Source organism: Cervus elaphus, chromosome 26 (assembly GCF_910594005.1).
Source record: "Cervus elaphus chromosome 26, mCerEla1.1, whole genome shotgun sequence".
In the NCBI taxonomy this organism is placed as follows: domain Eukaryota; kingdom Metazoa; phylum Chordata; class Mammalia; order Artiodactyla; family Cervidae; genus Cervus; species Cervus elaphus.
In genome coordinates, this window is record NC_057840.1 from 23,911,467 (window position 1) to 23,931,307 (window position 19,841).

A 19,841-nucleotide genomic window follows, 5' to 3' on the forward strand; every position below is an offset into this window, starting at 1 on the left:
TAGGACTGAAATCACAAGCAAAGTAGAAATTGCCCAAAGAAGTAAATAATCCCTTGATAAAGGCTTTTGTAAATAATCATGATTTGTCTCTGCTGGATATTTCATGTTTAAATTGTCACCAGAATAGTTTCCATTTGAGCAACAAGGCATGGGATTGTGTTTTTATGATATAGAAGAAAAAGCTAAGTACTTAATAACATCCCTATAGAATTATTCTTTAAATTCCATTTGCATCAAAAATACATGGAGGAAACCCAGTAAACCAAACAAAAACCAAACAGAAACCAAATCAAAAATAATTGTGAGGACTCATGCACTTGCAGTGGAAATAATGACCCTTTCACATTGAAGGTCAGCTTTCCAGGGCTCATGAACAAGTGAAAGAAAATCCCTAAGACAAAAGCTGATCTGGTCTGATAGGGCCCTACGAAGCCATAGACTGTTTATGTTTTCATCACTTTCATCACACCACCTCTTTTCATCACGTCAAAGGTCTTACTCTACTTCACATACAGTGAGCTGGGCAGAGAGCAAAGAGCATGAACTTGTTTGGACTGGAGGTGAGAGAACTCCATAAGGTTATCCCAGTGCCCTTGGGCACAGAGGTCTCACCCTTGGCCTCTAAGTCGAGTGGAATGTGTCCAGCGGGGCTGGATGGATCCCCTACAGTGGAGAAGCACTGCTGTGGAGAGTCAATATATGCTCACGTGTAAGTCCTTCCTGGATACAAATTGTTGATTTGCATGTGTGATTGCATGCTTCAAGTAGCAAAAGAAAAGAAAAAAAGTACATATGCAAAGGTACCCATTTCAGCTCTCTCTCTGACTCCAATTCATTCTTTAAAAAGGAAAAATTATTTATCTGGCTGTGCCAGGTCTTAGTGGTGGCACTCAGGATCTTTAATTGTGGCATGTGAGTTCTTGGTTGCACCATGTGGGATCTAGTTCCCTGACTCGGGATTGAACCTAGGTCTCCAGCATTGGGAGCGAGGAATCTTAGCAACTGGACCACCAGGGAAGCTTTCTCTAGTTCATTCTTGACACCTGTTCTATAGCTTTTCCTTTGAAAAGCACATCTGCCATGTTCAAAAGGCCCAGGGAGTCAAAGCCAATCTTTCTGGATGTTCAAGTCATCCTTAGTCCCCCACCTCATTTGGCTCAGCTGCCGCCGTGGCCAAGCTGAGCCCAGTTCCTTGCCACACCCTGTTCTTCCTTCTCTGAGCTGCCTCTTTTTGCACTGGGCCTGGAGAGCCCATCTCTTCTCAAAAGCCTGCAGTCTTTCCAAGACCCACATGGGATGACCCCTCTTCTGGCAGGAAATTCATGGCAGCCCTAGAGATTATTAGAGCTATCTGCTCCTGCTGCTCTTTGCTTGGATTCAGCTTTGGGCACTTCCTGTACTAAGGCTTGTATTTTCATAACCTGCCAGCCTCCCCCACGAAGTACAGACTCCTCAAGGGCCAGGGCTTGTCTTATTCATCTTTGTTAGAGAATGTCGCAGGCACCAGGGGAGTTTTTCAGCACAGGCGCGGCAAGGTAAAGGCTGGCTGATACATCTTTTCCTCTCTGTTTAGATTTTGGTGATTCACAGTGTGAAAATTGGAGTTAGTCTTTTAATGCTTGAACTCCTGACCACTCTTGAGTTTTTGCTGAAGTATCATGTCCTGGTCTTAGCTTCCGAAAAGTGTTTATTCTTTTGCCCCATAAGAATTTAGACCCTGGAAGCTTGGGCAGTATTGTGTCTTTCATTTCAAATCCTGTCTATCAGATTCTACTTTCCACATTGGCTTTTCCCTGACAGCCAAAACTAATCCTCAATGTGTTCAGATCCAATTTTGAGCTGGTAAGAAGGGCCCCCTTTGTGCAGAAGGTCCTGGATCGGTATCTGCCAGAGGATTCCAGATTTGTCACTGCTCAGGTCCAGCCTTTGGTTGGTGCCTAGAGAGGGTGGTTGGCCCTGCCAGCCACGGACCCTGCTGGAGAACTTGCCAGGGGAAGTGTTTGCTCTTCTTAGGATTTTTACGAATGGATTTTTGTGTAGTTCAGAGTGGATCAGTAATTTTCCACAATCAGAGTGTCTCTACCAGACGGGTAGTTTCCCTTCGATTGGTAGAATGCCTTCCGATAAGATTCAGGCGTAAATAGTTTACTCATTATGAACCTTCAGGTACCAGCCATAGAAGAGGAGGGGGTGCCCAGGGTGATGCAGAGACCTTGAAAAAGCTGAAGAATCCAGAGAGATAGAATGGAAGCAGGGTTCCAACCAATAAGATGCTTAAGCAACACCCAGGGACTTTGGGTTACTACACATAGTAATATTCTAATTCATAATATGAAGGAATGTGGGCTCATTGAAAGCCTGTCAATCTGCTGAGGTTAGGCTGATCTTGTTGGTGTATTTCCTAGCAAAGCAGTACATCTTAAGGATAATAAATATACCCACATACATAACTACAGCTCATGTTTTTTGAGCTCTTTCCAGGTGAGATACTTTGTGCTTTATATTAGATATGCCATTCAGTCTTCACAACAACCCTTAGGTTGTAAGTGTAATTACCTCCACTTTATAAATAGCCAAAATGAGGTCTAAGGAGCTTACATATGTTACTTGCATATCAAAATTTTAGCTGATGGTTTTTCCAAGTTGTTCTTTTTTCTTTGTTTTCTCAAAGACTGGAAGAAATGAAGCAGATGTACAGTTTTTATTTCCCCTGTTGACCAAGAACAAGGATGTTTAAGAGGTTTGCTGGAGAAAAACATATCAGTTTGGGAGGGTGGTGTGGGAGGGTGAGCGACAAATATTTTCTCTAAGAAGAAGCTGATATTTTAGGATACAAAAGATACAAGTTAGGTTGACAGTAATTTTCCCAATGTCCATATCTATATTAACTCTTTTCTCTTGATCATTAGCTGGCTGGTTCAGAAACACTTGATTCAAGTTCTCTCTTATGAGTGCTGAATAAACTCATAGCATAAACTTACATAGCATGTAAGAGGGTTGGTTTTATTTTTTATAATTAATATTTTTTAAAATATTTATTTTATTGCTTATTTGCCTGCGCCAGGTCTTAGCTGCAGCACGCAGGATCTTTAGCTGTGGCATTCAAACTCTTAGTCGTGGCATGTGAGATCTAGTTCCCTGACTAGGGATAAAACCCTGGGTTCCTTGCATGAGGAGCACAGAGTCTCAGCCGCTGGACCACCAGGGAAGTCCCGAGGGTTGTTTTTAAACCACTTGCTCCAGAGACTTTAATAGGTAGATAACTGTCTCTCTGCCTATGTGGATGGCTTGTACTTCCAGTGTTTACAAATCCTTAACTGGGCTGGGAATACACTACCAGGTATCCTATATGTCATCTGGGCAAGGCTCTGCTATTTTGATCTTTCTTCTTCCTTGAATTCAAAATCTGCAGGAAGAGGCAGAAATCCATTCCATCTTTGTGGGTTGTGGGGTGGAGCCAGAGGCTGTAGTCTTCTGAACTTGTTACTATGACACTGTCTCGGCAGCCACAAGCGCCCCCTTTGTTATCTGCTGTTATCCAGGCCTGAGGTTGAAAGGGGTGGGTGGTGAGACTGAAAGCAATAGATGGCTCTGGCCAAAGGTTGCAGGGTGAGGCTGTACTCTTCACTGCCCCTTGTTGGGAGTGAAAGGAGGAAGAGGAAGGACAGTACACTGCAGGAAAGAGTTTGTCCAGAAGGAGTGTAGTGGGGGCAGGGACAAGCTCTAAGGATAGAAAAGCTCATCTCTACCTATGGAAAGCTGATTCAGCACCTGAGAATAAAGACGAGATGATTAGTTAGAAACACCTTGTAAAAATATATGCTTGTAGAAAGTAGGTCTCTGAAATGTAAATGCCCTGAAAATCTGCAAGTCTGGAAGATAAACTTCCTGAGTTTATCACCTTAAAAATGTGCACTGGCGCTAGGAATGAATTTAGGAAAAACTTTGCAAAAGCTAGGAAAAAAAAAAAGAGTAGAAATGACCTCCTGGTAAATTAGATATGATGATTTCACAAGAGAATATAAGAAAAGTGGAAGGAAGCACCAATAGTACAGAACACCTGTGATAACGTAATCAAGAGCAATAAATAATATAGATTTTGAAATGATAAATTATGACAAGTCAAATTGGTGGATTTAAGTAGACTTACAAGATTAGGCATTGAGTCCAGCCAAGCAGATGTTAAATGTTTAGAGTTCAGGAAACCACTTAGGGTGAGCTCTCAAAACATTTTACTTGCAAAATTAGTTCAGATTGATTTGGATATGAACATGCTGGAAATCAGACAGCAAACACAGGCTCTGGAGAGATACAAGGCGCAGAAAGGGAGGTAGGAAGAGGAGGAAGTAGTTTCTTAACGTATTTTTTTTCTATGGGAAATAAAGTTTTTATGTAGGAAAGCTATAAATATATTCTGTTTTGAATACCACTTACCTATATCTGCTGATGGTTATATTCCCAGCCAAACTCTCTGTTGAGCTCTGGATCTACTGTCTAATTTTCTACAGAAACTTTATGCTTGGCTGTTTCACCAGAACTTTACTCAAGTGTCCCAAACCCAACCCACTGGTGCCTGCTTCCCACCCAAGTCAGGAGCAATGCAGCTGTAGCCTCTGTTCCTCACTCTCCACTCACATCCCATATTCCACATGGCTTACAGTCATGGTCCGAGCTCTTCGAATGATAACTTTTAAAAATGTCTAGAGTATGCCCAAAAATGTCTAGAGTATGTCTTTGGTCCCATAGTCACTGCCATAAGTCAGAAGTCTACCATCACTCTTTAATTATTGCAGTAGTTCAGTTCAGTTCAGTCTCTCAGTCGTGTCCGACTCTGCGACCCCACGAACCGTAGCATGCCAGGCCTCCCTGTCCATCACCAACTCCCGGAGTTCACCCAAACCCATTGCAGTAGGCTCCTAACTTATTTGCATGCTTCCTGTCTTAGCTTTTGGTTCTCCTATAGCCATTACAATAATTTTCTAAAATAAAAGCCTAGCTGTATAACTTACGGCCTGTAGGTGAACCGAGAGAATGATATGTGAGTTTGACACCAGGACCCTGCTTACTGGCCAGCCTCATCTCTTGCCGTTCCTACCATGTCTTCCCCTTGAATTCTGTGCTTCAGTCATACTGCATGTCTTTCCCAGATGGGCACTACCCCCCCTCATCTGCCTGCCCAGCTCTTGTTCTTGTTTGGCTAACTCCTCTTCCACTTGCGCCTTTGAATTTCAAGTGTCCATCTGCAAGTTTTTCCTGACCCCCTTCCTCATTCACTTCTGTATCGCTTGGGTGTAAGTTCTCTTACACTCCTCTGGTGGTGCTAAGTCATGTCTGACTCTTGTGACCCCATGGACTGTAGCCCACCAGGCTCCTCTGTCCATGGGATTTTCCAGGCAAGAATACTGGAGTGGGTTGTCATTTCCTTCTACCAGAGTGTAAAGGCTCTTTGAGAAACAAGACAATTGTTCAATCTCATTTACTCTCAGGGTTTGGAACATAGCAGACATTGTTAATGTTTGTTAGATAAATGACGAGTGCATAATGCATCGCAGTTTCTCAGAAGAAGAAGCAGAGGTTAACTCACAAGTCTAAGAGTGACACAGTGAGTCTTCTAGTCCAGGATTATTTCCAATAAATCATCCATCTGCAGCTAGAGACACCCTGTAGATATAGGTAAATTGAGATTGAATCTTTATAGTGTGAGATATTATTTTACCGGCTTTTCTATTTTTTTGGTTTGCTGCAGAATGGTAGCACTCAGTGGCAGCAAGAGGGTGAAGAGGATTGTGGCTCACAATCCAGGAATAATCAAGGGAGAAGTGGACTAGAAATTGGGGCTCCACCGCCAGCTCACCAAGTTCTTCTCTTTCAGCATTTAGCCCTTCTCAGGCTCAACTTCCCTCTCCACAGATAAGCAGGTAGAATAGGTGATGTTTAACATTCTCTGTAACTCTATTATACTGTCTGTGTCACGGTGCCCTTTAAGCTACTTCCTCCTTCAAAAGCTCAATGAGCAACCAGTGAGATATACCGGGAAGCACTGCATGTCCTAAAGCTTGGCACACAAATCTCTTGGCACAGTTCTCCTGGATCGCATGCAACTGAGGAGCATGCCTGGCTGGTCTCAGACACAGAGGCTTCCTCCAGCTCCTGCCTTTCATTGGTACTGAGGACTCCTGTTGCCATTAATCCCTATCTGAACACACAGCCACCTAAAGGTATGAAGGACCCAATAGTAGGAGGACTTAGTTCAAAGTGTGGGACGTTCAAGGTGTCTCCAAGAACCAACCTATCCCAAGGGTCTGGACTAGATACCTTTCTCCAGAAAATTGTCCAACCACGTCTTTTAGGAGAGCCTGCCTGGGTGGGGGCACATTCGTTCCCATAAAGACACCCCTTACCCTCTGTGCCAGCAACTGCAATTGTTTGGATTGGGTGGCATCTGTCACAGGTACAATCAAACTGTAGGCTGGTTAAAAACCTGCAGTGACCTCAAGCAAAAAATGTTAGCTGCCATCAGGCTCTTGAACTGGGAAGTACTGCAAGAATGGGGCACCTAACCCCATTCAATCCAGTGGTGGAAACTAACTGAAAACAGAAAAGGGAGAATCTATGAGGTGAGGTTAGAACCATGAGGGGTCATGGCAGCCTGAAGCGATGAGGAGGCAGAAAATGGACTTTACAAAAATTAAGAGGTTATATTTGCACACGGGCTTCCCTAGTGGCTCAGATGGTAAAGAATCTGCCTGTAATGCAGGAGACTCAGGTTTGATCCCTGAGTGGGGAAGAACCTCTGGAGGAGGGAATGGCTACCCACTCTAGTATTCTTGTCTGGAGAATTCCATGGACAGAGTAGCCTGGTGGGCTACAGTCCATGGGGTTGCAAAGAGTTAGACTCAACTGAGTGACTAACACTTTCACTTACATGGAGAAGTCCCTGAGGGATGTCATAGATGATCTGGAGTAGAGTAAGCAAGTCAGAAAAAGAGAACAGAGTGGGGAAGGAGAGAAAGACCATGGGTGTCAAGCTGCTGTGGTCTGGAAGGCTGCCTTGGACCTGCACAACCTTCTGGTCTAATTTCGTGCTCAGAAAGGTCTATCCTAAACACAGTTCCTATTCTTATTTCTGAGAGGTTCTTTCTCCATTGTGTATCCTTACAACAACCCCTTCCTCATTTCTTTTTTTTTTCCATTTATTTTTGTTACCCCTTCCTCATTTCTTTTGTGTAACTGGAAGAGTCTAACACAGCCATCCTTAAGTCAGGGCTCCTGAACTCCTCTGGCATTGGTAGGTCATCCTGGCATTCAAGGATCCACGTCCCTCTTTCTTCATGTTTATGTAACATTTTCCTTTGCACCGCACAGCTCCTTACTTAGACAACATCAAGTTCCCATACATTGATCCTTAAGATTTTATATTGGAGTTCTATAATTTTGGGCTTATGAACCCCAAGGAAACTCTAGATGGTCTTCAAGGAGGTTGACAGAACCTCTGAAATTGTAAGTGGTCAAAGTGTGTGTGTGGGGAGGGGGATTTTTCTGAGGAGAGTTTCCATAACTTTAACCAGATTCTCAGAGTGACCCATAGCCCCCTAAAAGTTAAGGGTCACTGGTTTATCACTAGCATAGCTGGGTTGCAAAGAGCTCAGATTCTAGAATCAGAATTGTAGTTAAAATCTCATCTGTATCACTTACCATTGGATAGGCTTAAGTATTTGCTTTACCTCTACATCTTATATTTTTCACGCATGAAACAGGTCTAATACCAGCAGTACTTACACATTGCAGTGGTATGAGGATTAAAAGAGATAATAGATGTAATATGTGTGGCACAGTTCTTGGCATATAGCAAATTTTTTAATGTTGACACGTATTACATTTGGATGGTTTATGATATGAGCAAGCTGGGTGTCAAAAGTGGTCAAGGTGATTAGAATGGCCATAGATATTCCAGATTCATTGAGGCAAGTTCTAAACAGTAGGCCTGCAGTCCAACAATTTGTACCAGTGTCCCTGGTTGCTGGCTTCCCTTGCTTCTGCTTCTGTGGCTTCCATGGATATACAAATTTACTTGGACTTCTTCCTCATCTTTCTTCTTCACTTCTTCCTCCACTTCGCTCTCATGGCTCGAGGCTTCTCAAAAGATGGCACGAAGGCCAAGACCAGTTAACTTTTATAGGGCACTGTGGGATCCACAGCAGGTCAAGCTTCTGACTAGCTGTTTTTGAATAAAAGCAGATAGTCAAATAAACCCAATTGAGGTTAATAGGACAGATGTTATTACACTGTATCCAAATAAGAGAGAGAGGAGGCCATTTTCTCAGCTTTGACGAAGTATCCAGCAGTGGAGTCAGACCTCCCAGGTGCCTGCCTGGACTCTTAGGCTTGGGGAAAAGGACTGTGAGGCAGTGGTGAGCATGCAGTCAGCTCCAGCGATCCGGCCGGTTCTAACAGGATCTCCTGATGGGGCTTCTGTGGTGGAGAAAAATAAATCCTCAAAATTCCTGATGGGAGGCCCTTGAGTTTTCATTTGACAGGTGGCTAATCAAGTGTATGCGAATAATCATTATACAGGACTCCACCCCAACAAAACAAAACCCAACCCAACTCACTAATGTAAAAAATGCCCCTGTGCTTCCAAAATAATGGCGTTCAGCCTACCTTTTGAAAGGGGAAGAGACACAGCAGTGGTCTTTACCAATGCAACCCAGTGTTCTTATTCTACCAGGTGGGAGAGACAACAGGGGAGAATTTTCTGGCCCTCACCCAGTCACTCAACCATGCAGAGGTCTATGATCTGCAGTTGTCGTAGCCCTCAGAGATATTTGGCTGGACTCCATGTCTCTGCAGAAGGACAAAAGTCCTGCTATTCAGTAGTCATGGCAATGATGGTGACAGTGTGGGTGATGATGCTGGCAGTTGAGTGTTCTAAATCTGTGGTGGATACCTGCACATAATTTCCAGTCTAAAGATCTCAGGTGCACTCTGGTGGTGGGGCTTCTGCGCCACCAGAAGGGGCTGTCTACCTCTGAGAGAGGGCTCTTGGTGTCAGTTGCCCACACCTGCCCTTGGCCAAGCCCAGGCTCAGGGCCAATGGCCAGCATTTTGCTTAGGTGCAAGGCTGTTGCCTAGCAGCTTCTCTATTCAAACATGTTGAGAACTAATTTGACCTTTGTCCCCATCCTCCCTTAAGACACCCATGTAGGATGCTGTATCAGCACTGTGTCTAGGCCATGAAAGGAGCTAGTTAGGTACTCTGTAAATGTTTGGCTGCTGCTGCTTATAATGAATACTCAAATGGCTTATTTATGCAAAGAGCAACGTGCTCCTTCTCCCCTTGATTTTCTGTGGGTTTTTTGTTGTTGTTGTTGTTGTTGTTGTTCTGGCAAGGGATGGATGGGGAACAGGGAAGATTAATGCATTTGGAAAATTCCTTAATACATTACTTGTGGTTGCTCCTTATGCAATAGAAGACATGACCATTAGCACAATTTCAAATATCTCCCAGTTTGAATCTTTGATCTCTATCCCTTTTCTATAAGGATATCTCTTTGTATTGACTTCTCTAGCTCCCTGCATTTGGGCATAAGTGTGAGTCCTTTAAGAGAATCTTTCGGAAATTCTGGGGTCTTGAAATTGGGTGCCAAGTGTAGGATTAAACTGAATTTAGAATTATTATATCAGTTGTTTCTCCAGACTCTTTCTAGGGTGGGAAATGGAGAGGTCTATTGTGTGGCTTCCTTCAGTCCCCTAAACTGGAACAATGTTTCCCATAGTCTCATTCCCTGTATGGGTCCAGGTTAATAATGAGCATGAGATACATTTAAACAAGATTTGGAAGTTGAAAGTGAAGCAGCAGCTGTTGTTTATCAATGGAAATTGGGTGTGGAACTCCAGGGCAATGGTGGGTTGTGACTTTTGATGCTGATCTGCTAACCACCCTGTGGACCACCCAAGGCCACCGCTTCTCTGGCAACCTCTGCCTCTCTGAATCCTGGTGGTGGTTTAGTCGCTAAATCACATCTGACTCTTGTGACCCCATGGACTGTAGCCTGCCAGGCTCCTCTGTCCATGTGATTTTCCAGGCAAGAATACTGGAGTGGGTTGCCATGCCCTCCCCTGGGGGATCTTCCCAACCCAGGAATTGAACCCAGGCCTCCTGCATTGCAGGCAGATTCTTTACTGGCTGAGCTATGAGGGAAGCACAAAAGCTAACAGTGATGGTGGTGGTTTAGCCCCTAAGTCATGTCAACTCTTGCAACCCCATGGACTGAGTCCTGAGCCAGAGGTATATGCAGTCCCATAGTAAATTATGTTGACTTTACCATGGAGATCACCTCATCATTGAGAAAGGGGTGATGAAAGACAGCTGTGAGTTCCAATTTGTCCTCATGGGTCTTAGGTTCTTGCTTATCCTTGCTCTCCTCTCCTTTCTGTCCAGCTAATCTTCCAGACTGCTGGCACGGGTCCACAGCAACTTCGCGCCCAATGCCAATCACAGGTGCAACTCCCATAGACTTCCTTTTCCACCAATCCCATTCTTGTGTCAAGTTTAGTTCTGATAATAATCCCTATTCAACACCACTTCTGCTTCTCTAATTGAACCCTGATTGGTAACACTGTTCTTATCCTGAATGAATACCAACCTTTTCTGAATAAAGCAGTGGCTCTGGAGTTCAAATATTCTTTGTACTGTCTTGGGGAACACCAACTCTAAAAGGGGGAAGGCATGAGAGTCTTTTCTGTAATTCACCTGGTATGTTGGCTGAGCTTGTTTTCTGTAACTCAAGTATTATACTGTCCATAGGAGGGGAGTTGCTAAGGTTTACAGGGCAAACAGACAGTTGTTTACTATCATATACAGGTCAAGCATATATGCCTAAATATAAGCATATATTTCTTAGGTATACATGCCTGAAAGTGAAAGTGTTAGTCTCTCTGTCATGTCCAACTCTGTGCGACCCCACGGACTGTAGCCCACCAGGCTCCTCTGTCCATTGGATTCTCCAGGCAAGAAGACTGGAGTGGGTTGCCATTCGCTTCTCCAGGGGATCTTCCCAACTCAGGGAATGAACCTGGGTCTCCTGCATTGTAGGCAGGTTCTTTACCGTCTGAGCCACCAGGGAAGCCCAGAGACACCTAAGGCACAGATATTAAAGGACTTAAACACCTGAAGACATGAGAGAAGTGAAGAAAAGATGAAGGTGTTGTGGAGCAAACTAAGGTAAATACAAGTTACTTGCACAATAAACAGTTGTTCAATGAATGTATAAGGTGTGTTTTGACATTTTTAATTTAAAAATCAAACAAAAAACCAAACAAAAAATATAAAAATACTTTTTAATCTACTTTTACAATACCTCAAAACAACTATTTTCATCTTCAGGTATTACTTTACATATGTATATAATTTGTTATATAGTTGGAATCACAGTGCACCAGTTGTTTATTGTATTGTCTTTGTTTTCCCCCACTTATTTTTCATATATATATGTATATAGATATTTTTTTTCATTGACCTGGATCTCAAGGGAGACTATGAATACTTTTAAGGAGATTTTAAAACCTTGGTTCAAAAATGTGTTATGTTTTCTCCTTCATCTCCTGCTTAGAATGTTTGGTTCTGAGAAGTCTATGAGCTGTTTTGGAAATCAGTCTGACAGACGATTGCTAAAGCAGTGTGTAGCCAAGGTGAGTCCTAAATAGTAAGAGCTGTTGCTAAGGAAACCGCGACAGACACGTTTAGGGTATAAACTTTGCTATCGTACTTAAATTTCTTGCCACGGTCCTTGCTTACTGGACTTGAACATTTAAGCAGCTCCAGTCAAGACAGAGGATGAGATGGCTGGATGGCATCACCGACTCGATGGGCATAAGTTTGAGTAAACTCCAGGAGTTGGTGATGGACAGGGCGGCCTGGCGTCCTCTGATTCATGGGGTCGTAGAGATTCGGACACGACTGAGCGACTGAAATGAACTGAGTCAAGACGGAAGTGACGTAGGGGTGATGGGCGTGGTCTAGCAGAGGGCACAGTCAGAAGGGACCGCGGGGCTGCTGGAGAGAAGAGGAGATAAAGGGTTCATGCCTGCTGACCTGGGAGAAAACTTTCTGGACTCAGGGATCTGTGAATTTGAGTGAGAGTTAGTTTAATACTGTGAAAAACCATTCCTATGCCTCTGCCAGTGTCCCTGTCTACTGGGGGCAAGTGTTCCATAAGCTGGGTACAACCTATATGTGTATGTATATTTAAGCACAGACACACAATTAAAATGAAAACTTACCTTGAACTCAGTACATTCAGTTGATAAAAACTGAGCTGCTTTACTTGAGTTTCAGATTAGGTGACTGAGAATTCCTCTTGCTTGGCCTTCATCTCAGCTTTACCTCCATCATTACTTCTTTTTATTGCAGTCCTTGAGGCCCATATAGTTACGAGAAAAATAGCTTGAAAACTGCTAGTTTGGAGCCACTTTAGTTCATACTTGGTCTTATGAGGAAATTTGAGGTTTTCATGTTTGAATCAGATATTTTGCATCTTTTTTTATTTTCATTAATCTCTTTGTAATAATAGTGATCAGTATTAGCAAAATCTATAACTGCAAAATCATGGCACCTACAAGATGTCAGGCTGTGTTCTAAGCACTTTTTATATATATCATCAACTCATTTAATCTTTGCAGCCCTATGAGGAGAGTACAACCATAATTCATTGATTTTAAAACATATTTTCTCTCACATTTTAGCATCTGCGAAATTTTAATGTGTCTTACTTTTGATAGCATGTCATAGTTTAATTGGTAGCATTTTAAAATTTCTTAATGGAACATAAAATAGTGGTATGTTTTACGATACAGGCTAGCCTCGATTCCTGAAATACCATATGACTGTCCTCAATTTACAAAAAGAGAACTTTGGGCACAGAGAGGTCAGGTAACTTGCCCAGTATGACGATCCTTGGCATTTGAGCTTCAGTTTGTGCTCTCAGCTACTTTGTACACTTCCTGGCATCCAGAATGGGTTTCCCCTGTCCCTGCTTTCACTGCCACCAAAGAGTACACCCTCAGCCTGGGGACCCCTCCCGCTTCTGAGAGTGGATTTCATCCATCGAGTTGCGGTCCTCTTCCACGAGCACCCCCTGACAAGGCAGATACCATTTCCAGAGTTTACCAATCCAGCCTTTCTCATTCAGCCATTAACATTCTGCTGGGATTTACTTATTTTATTGCTTATCCAAATGAGAGGCAATTCCAAAACAGTCTTTGGGAGATGAGACACAGAACAAGTTGTGATAAGAGAAAAGACTGGAAGGATAAATGATATTTCAGAACTGGCTCCAACTGGCTTATAAGAGCTCTTGCCTGCTGGCTGGTGCAAGTATTTACATCACAGAAATCAGCAAACATGTTGTGTGAATCCGGGAGTCTTGTTTGTTTGTTTGTCCTTTTCAGAAAGCCAGTTTATGATCCCATCATTGGATAGATGCTAAAAAATTGGATTCTAGGAAAAAAACCCTCATTGGTCAAAACACAACAGTAAAAGGAGAACAGGAGGATGAGTATGAGAGGATATTCTGAAGTTTTCACAATAGTCTCAATTTTAATATTATTAGAATAGCATCATGTGTATATTTTAATTTAATTTATATTATGATCTTATTATCTATAGGGTAGGAGGTCAGTGACACATATACGATCTACCTGAAGAACTGTAGAGAAACCTTATTACCCAAGGGATGAGCACTGTTCACTGTTTATTTTGCCCTCCTTGTTGAGAGAGAGGTTCGTCAGCTATTCGCCAAGGGAAGCAAGTGGGCAACAGGGCTTCCAAAATCATCCCACAAACAATAACTATTAGATTCTAGAGGGCAGGGCTCAACATGTAGGAAGTGATCAATGAGTGGTTATTGTTGAATCAAGTGATTATTTCAGAGTTCTTGTATAGTCACATCTCTTCCACGTGGGTTCTCTGGTTATTTTCTCTTTTTTCCCTTGGTGATTCTCAGTAAAACCCACAAAACAAAAATGGTTTGTGGGCTTATCATTAGGAGGAGGAAGGAAGTGAGCTGCTGCATAGACTGTGCCCCAGCCAGAAGAGAGAAAAGTCCAGGAAATTAAGTAGATTGCAGCAAGGGTAAAAAGAAGCCCAATGCTGGCTGAGACCTCAAGTGTTTGGCACAGAGGGAAAGAAGATCAGGGGGACGAACTGGGTCGGAGGAGAGGCTCTTGGAGCTAGAATGAGGAAGGGAGTTTGAGTTTCCCAAACAGAAGCTCTTTGGTTACCTTGGGGTCACGAAAGTCACGCACGGGAAATTGGTTGTGGGGGAGGGGCAAGGGGAGGGAGACAAACTCTCAAGCCAAACTGGACTTGGAGATGGGGATTATGGCAGTTTAATGTTGCAAAGAACTTGCCCATTTTCATGTCGAAACTGGGCTATTTTAGGGAAAAAAATAAACCTTTGTGATTCTTCTCTATTTAAAGCTACAAGGATTCAGCTCAGGAAATGTATCTTCATAGATTGTAGGATGGAGATTTTAGCAGTTGGACTGTTGACCGACTCAGTGTATGGGCTTCACAGCTATGAAGGCTGAATAGCAATTTCTAGAACGACCTTTCTAATATCTTACCCCCCACCCCCCGCCAGAAGAGAGTTGCGTACAATCTATTAACGAATTTGGCTCTCATTAATAATTCTTTGAACTGGCAGAGCAATCCTAGCTGATTGAAAATAATTATCAACCTCTCCAAATGATTAAGTAGCATATTTAGATTTTCATTTATATCATCATTTTGATTGAATGATGTGTATGTGTGTGGGACTGTGTATTAACAAGGTATCTCTTCAAAGTTATAATAAATACTGCATGGAAAAAAGAGTTGCCTATTTCTCAGTATTAAAGGAAAACCAAGAAGCTGAGGGCGGGTGAGCCAAAGCACAAAATTGGGACCTAAAATATATGATAAAAGACAGACTGTGGCAGAGATAAAGTTTCATGAGACATGAGTGATAAACACATAGAAAAATACTTGTGGCGTTCCTAGCATAACATCGGAAGATTGAAAATTCTGGTCAGCGTCAGCAAACAAGCAGTGTAATTAATCTGGAACAGAAAGAATACCACAGATGTTTAAAATTATTTTTTTTTCCTATTGGCTCGGTCTCCAGCATATTTACAAATCGAAGGTTGTAGATTGATAGCTCCTGAGATGCACGTCCAATGGGCGCTGCTCCAGCTTTGTGTTTGCACTCAGTGCATCCTTTTGGGTCCAAACTATTTCCCCAAATTAGAATATAAGAAAAATTATAGTCCAAACCTGCCTTGTCTCATGTTGGTCCCCCATGTGTGTTCTGTTAAGGAGTCACTCAACAGGAATAACAAACAAAAACTCCCACCAGTAACTGTATCGTCTCACAGAGGAGTGTGCAGCCTGCTCTTCTTCTCTAAGATAACTCAGTTTGGTACAGCCTCATTCATAACACAATAATAATAACTCGTTTCCACTGGGTTTATTTGAATTCTGATTTTGCTGCGTGTCCCCATCTGGATTAGCTCAACAAACTTTAAATGCTAGAGAAAAGTTTATGCAAATATGGAAGTTTATAACAGTCTGAGCAGATTTTCTTTTACAACCCTAAAGACTGGGCAAATGTTTCACAGGGAGGTAAACTAAGTCACCAAGAGGTTTTTGCTGGTGTTTTACGGTCTCCTTACAAGTCAGAGGCAAAACACCAGAATCTTGGCCAGAGTTTAAAATTCTGCAGGTTAGTGTCAGAGCATGATCCGCTTCCAGGCTGGTGGGTTTTTTGTTTGTTTATTTTCAGTACTTGTTAAACATGGACTTTTTCTGAAAGGGTAGTCACAGACAGAGTATCTCAAATGGTTTGAAAAGAGCCAGCTCTACAGAGGAAGGCTCTATTTTATAGCTGGGAGCCTTTCCTTCAAAGCACGCAGGCTGAAAGGATGACAGGAGAACTTCAGTCATGGACTGTGGTGATCTCTGAGCATCTCAGGTACTTTAAAAGGCAGCACACCTGGAGAAGGAAATGGCAACCCATTTCAGTATTCTTGCCTGAAAAATCCCATGGATGGAGTTGCCTGGCAGGCCCATGGGGTCCACGGAGTCACAAAGAGTTGGACACGACTGAGCAACTTTCACATGCATGCGTGCGTGCTAAGTCACTTCAGTTGTCTCTGACTCTTTGTGACCCTGTGGACTTGTATCCCACCAGGCTCCTCTGTCCATGGGATTCTCCAGGCAAGAATACTGGTGTGGGTTGCCATGCCCTCCTCCAGAGGATCTTCCCTACCCAGGGATGGAACCCAGGTCTCTCATGTCTCCTGCATCGGTAGGTGGGTTCTTTACCACTGAATCACCTGGGAATCACATAAAGGGCAGCGGAATCATGGCCAACCCTGCCAGACCCTTTGTAACCTGCAAGATTCATCTCACTCCTCTGGTTGGAGACACTGGTTCTCCTGTGGGGTCTATTTATGTATCTGCCATTCTATAAACCGGGAGATATAATTTGTCAAATCATGTGTTCCTAGATAAGACCTTCTACTTCTTTGCCTTGAGGTTGATTAAAAACCAAGTTTTTAGTTCTTCTTCTATGAAATAAATTAGCAAAATAGAGTACGGTGAGAATAGACTAAAATAAAAGGTACTAAAAATAAAATGTTCTCTTCTTTGAAAATTCTGTATTCACAATTTAAATGTTATCTTGACTTAGATATGAGTTTTGTCCACATTTACTTCAAGATGCAAAGTGTATTCTGACACACATACTCACACACACAAAGAAAAAGGCACTCAAAGAGACTCTGAGAAATCATCTGTCCACTTAGTAACCAGAATAGAAACAGAAATAGAAACCAGGTATAAAAATAATTTCCAAGAGTCTCTGAGTTACAAAAGATACATTTGGTTGTTGCATGTGAACTGGTCCTTCCTCCCTTACCTCTGCGTTCCCTTTTAATAGTTCCCGTCCCCTTTTTTTCTCCTCCAAGTCACAGGTTAGGAGCATATTAGCAATTATCTTTGATGGACCCACTTAGATTATGTTTACATAACACCAAGCAAAATGTTTTGGGAAGGAATTCACTATTGCGCTGGGGTGTAGGCATAAATTTCTTCATGTAAGAACCAGTTCTTCTTTACAGAATGTTTCAAACTGTTTATTTCAAACCCGGGCTCAGCCTAGTTAAGGGGTGTTTTCCACAGAAAAGCCTTGTGGTTGGATAAGAACTGGCCTCACCCAGGGTGTCCTAAAACTGTCTTATCTTTTAGCACATTTTCTAACTCCTTTTAGACAAAAGAAGGAAACCAAAACAAAATTGGGGCTAACAATATGGTTAGGAAGATAGGGCATTAGCCTTTTGCTCAGAACATGTATTCCTGTGAAAATGAAGGAAATGCAAAGGAGAGAATCATGAAATTTCATAATGTTCAGAGTTGGAGGGGCTTACAACTAATCTAATCTTCCTTTTTCTACAGATGTGAAAACTGGGAACCACAGAGCAAAGCGACTGATCACATTTTCTAAAAACATTTGTCCTATGATCCAAGAGCTGACTGAAATATTTCAAGGCAAATTTTTCTAGATATTCCAGAAAAAAAAAATTTGAAATTCTCTTTCATTCCAAAATCCAATCATTCATATTGCCTGGAAGTCTTTCTTATATTCTCTCAAATTTCTCATGCTTATTTGTGACCAAAAAAGTTTACTTTATGGCAAACTGCCTTAGATGTCAAATATTCTGAGACAGGACTTGGAGTTAAAGGGGACCCTGACTCTGGTCAGAGACAAATCTCTGTGGTCACCATCATGGGCCTTCATTTTTAGCCACTTGCCCAGGTGGCACAAAGGGTAAAGAATTGCCTGCCAAAACAGAAGACGCAAGAAACATGGTTTCAATACCTGGGTCGGGAAGATACCCTGGAGTAGGAAATAACAACCCACTCCAGTATTCTTGCCTGGAAAATTCCACGGATAGAAGAGCTTGACGGGCTGCAGTCCATGGGGTCGCAAAGAGTTGGACAATACTGAGCCGCTAAGCGTGCATGCACATACCAGACTGAGAACTGAGGACTATTTAGCACTCTTTAGGGCTAGACAGGAGTCCTTTTTGGTTTTGATCACTTTATTTAAGGACAGTTTAAGCTTGCCTCTTACTCTTTCAACATATCCCCAAGGTTGTTCTTACTCTTCTCTCCTTCCTGTTCTTTAGAATCTTAATGTCCTAGTCCTTTAAAATTGTCTGGGTTTTCCAACTTTCTGCCCCACCCCCACTCTTATTCTAATCCCCTAATCCCAATTTAGCAAAGTATTGAGTTCTTTTTTTCTTTGTTATTTTTACTCTGTAGTTTTCTGGCTACCTTGGGAAGTTTACTTTTTAATTTTTTTTTTTTTAAACAAAAGTGAATTTTACTTCTTTGGACATTTAAAAATTAATGCCTTCTAGTTTCTATGAGACTTGGTTTCTCTCTTTTTAAATCACTGGACTTCTTGGAAGAGGTCTGTACTTAGTCAATACTTAGTGTCTTCGCATCTCATTAATTCCTCAACCCGTTGCAGGCTGGCCTCCACCACCACCAGGCAATTAAAACTGCTCTCACCAGTATCCTCCCACTGGCCAGTTCAACGGCCCCACTCTTCCTTGTCACCCTACTTGACATTTATGCAACGTTTGACACGGTTGACCAGCCACTCCTTATTGAAACTCTTTCCCTTCTCAGGCGCTTTTATTTCATCGGCTCTTGCCTCTCTAAGCTTTCTTCTTGGGCTTCCTTCGCTGGTTCCTCCCACCTTTTGATGTTGTTTTTCCAGGAGATGTATTTCCGGTTTGCTCACACCACACGCCCTTACTCCGCTGTGTTGTTCTCAATGACCCCGTATGCACTGATGAAGTTCTCGGGCTTATAATTGCTCAGCTGAACGCCCGTTCATATTTCCTAGAGCCTAGAGGACGTTTTCACCCATTTTCTCTGAACGTGATGGATGAGGACTGTTATTCTCATGATCGTCATGATTAAATTCTCTCTGCCTTTTCTTGGTCCCTCCTTCACCTTCCCTGCTCCCGAGCGCTCCTGCTAATTATTCAAGACCAGCCCTCCTGCCGCCACCTCCTCTTCAGAACATTTCCCTGTCACTCTGAAGAAGGGTTTCTTGTTATTTCCTTTTTTCTTTTAGAGTATTTTGATAGTATAATGACTACCTTTAATGGAATTCTTAGATGTCAGTCTCTGATCCAAGTTCTCATGGATGATCTCATTGAATCTGCACAGAAGCCTCTGACGCAGGTGCTTTCATCATCCACTGATTTTGCATGAGAAAACCGACTCAGCATAATAACTTGTAGGTTTCCACAATTAAATTTCAAACTCAGGCAGCCTGAGTCCAGAGTACTTACCCTGTCCCTTCCCCCCACCCCCCCATAACAGTAGCTACCTTTTACCGACAACTTCCTTTGTGTGTGGATTTCTATGTATTACCCTCATTTAGGAGCTTCCTTGGTGGTTCAGGGGTAGAGTCATCTGCCTGCAGTGCAGGAGACTTGAGTTTGATCTCTGGGTTGGGAAGATCCCCTGGAGAAGGAAATGGCAATCCACTCTAGTACTATTGCCTGGAGAATCCCATGGACGGAAGAGCCTGGTGGGTTACAGTCCATAGGATCGCAAATAGTTGTACACAACTGAAAGACTAACACACATCCTCCTTTAGTCCCTGGAAGACTGTTACAAAGTGTTACATGGTACAGTTATTATTATATCTATTTTATGAATGAGGATACTGAGGCATAAATAAGTTAAGCAACTCACCTAAAACTGCCTAGCCCCCAAA

At 42.6% G+C, this 19,841-nt stretch overlaps 1 long non-coding RNA gene across 1 annotated transcript in view; it reads left to right on the forward strand.

Moving 5' to 3' along the window:
• LOC122684440 overlaps positions 1–19,841 on the forward strand; it is a 37,229-nt gene that overhangs the window by 16,332 nt on the left and 1,056 nt on the right. The gene's annotated exons all lie outside the window — the stretch shown is intronic.